This window comes from Nicotiana tomentosiformis, chromosome 1 (assembly GCF_000390325.3).
Source record: "Nicotiana tomentosiformis chromosome 1, ASM39032v3, whole genome shotgun sequence".
Lineage (NCBI taxonomy): Eukaryota > Viridiplantae > Streptophyta > Magnoliopsida > Solanales > Solanaceae > Nicotiana > Nicotiana tomentosiformis.
In genome coordinates, this window is record NC_090812.1 from 97,542,586 (window position 1) to 97,544,657 (window position 2,072).

A 2,072-nucleotide genomic window follows, 5' to 3' on the forward strand; every position below is an offset into this window, starting at 1 on the left:
ACACTTAAACCTTTGTTCGTCCTCGAACAAACCATCACTATAGTAAACAAAATAAAATTAAGCTCTTATCATTCAAAGCACACTACATCTATGACCATGGTTATTTGCTACAATTAGGCTCTAGACTATGCATCAACACACTTCCCTTTTCTTATGCCCTTCTTTAAACATATTCGAACAAAGACAACATGCTCACAACAATCCTAACCTCAAAAACCGACTCAATGTCACAATGCACTCATGGCTTGAACAACCAACATCATAGAGAAGTCTAATAACGTTACCTATCCCTCGTGAAACCATGTGCCCTCACAACAAAAGCAGAGAGAGTAAAATCAATCCACACATTCGAATCTCATGCTCACAAAGAAAATTGCTCACTCTCACAAAAGAAGTCACATGCATGTAATTGGTACCATAGGCTTGCCCTTAATGTAAATCTCTACTAATGTAAGCTCGCTCGATCTAAAATCAATTAGGACTTTTTCATGGTTGTAATGTGGGCTAAGGGACGGGTAGGATATATTTAAGGAATAGTGACTCACCCTCCTAAGCACTTTAACACATCATCAAATAACTTAAGCGCGAATTCTTCAACACCCTTTCAATTTCACCAATAATATCACTCCAAACAATATTTCCTCTTTCTTTAAGCACTACTTTAATTCATACCCACTATCAAGAACAAGACAACAATTTATTCATTTATATTTTTCTTTCTTTTTTTTTTCCAGATTTTTCTCTTTTTTTTTTTTTTCTTTCACTTTCCGCTAGTGGTGTATTATTTTACAAAATAAGTGCACCCTTCTTTCTTTCATTGGTTCCACTCAAAAGTCACCCCACACTTAGTCCCTTCTTACTTCTTTTAGCGCTCATCTAACAATTAAAGTGCCTTAAGAGGTAAAAGGATCAAAACAATGTCAATTAAGAATAAAAAGGGTATAGGCTTGTAATGTGGGTACCAAATAAAAGGTCTACAGGCTCAAAAGGGTTAACTAGGGATAGATTTTATTTGTGATAAGCAATAAGCTCAAAAAGATCAAAGAAAGCCTAAAATCATTTTTCAAACCGAGCATCACCTAAAATTTCGCTTCAACTCACATACCGGGCAAGTTCTAGACACAAGTACACTACATGGACTACACAAAAACCTTACCACACATGGCACATGACTCATTAAGGACGGTCACATTCCGACTCTCAAACAATGCAAGTATTCACGGAGCAACGAGATATTAAGCATTAAGCGCAAAGTGAACACAAGTCAAGAAAATGAGAAATAGGCGCCACAAAACATGCTATCCATTTTAACAAGGCATCATCAATAATTTCAGAGTGAGAAGGGAAGATATTACATATGTAAAAGCCTAAATATGCCATTATCAACCAAGTCAAGGTCACCTAGGTTCATCATTCTTCCTCCTTTTATTCCCTACATTCCTACTCTACTCTAAAAAGAAAACAAAATTACCCGGTTCAAACTACATCCCATGGAAAAGAACCGAGGCACAAAGAAAAACCACAGGGGATTATTACTATCTACAATGATACTATATATATATATATATATATATATATATATATATATATATATATTATTTTATTTTTTTTTTTTTTTTTTTAATAATGATAAACTGATAGTTACTCCATATAGATGAATTTACTGCTATTTTATGCCATTAATCCAGTGAATATTTTAGTACATTCATCCATACATCAAAACATGAATCACCCCCCACCCCACACTTAGGACTGTGCGTTGTCCCCAACGCACACAAACAAGGTAAAGTAGGGTGAGAAGAACTCCCTCAAGTCAAGGTGGAGGGCTCATCCGCAGTCTGTGGAGGAGCATCTGCATCCATAGCATTCCTATCATCAACAACTGGTGCTGATTCTGTAGCAGGTGTTACAGCGACCTCAGTAGGCCTGTTGAGTGGAGCCTCAGTGACTATGGGAGGAACAGGAGTGGATGGTCCGGCAGTGGATGATGCAATCAGCTGGGAGATGTCTGTACCTGCACATTGAACCAGAGCTCTGAGGAGTAATGATATCTCCTTCATCATCGTGGCCTG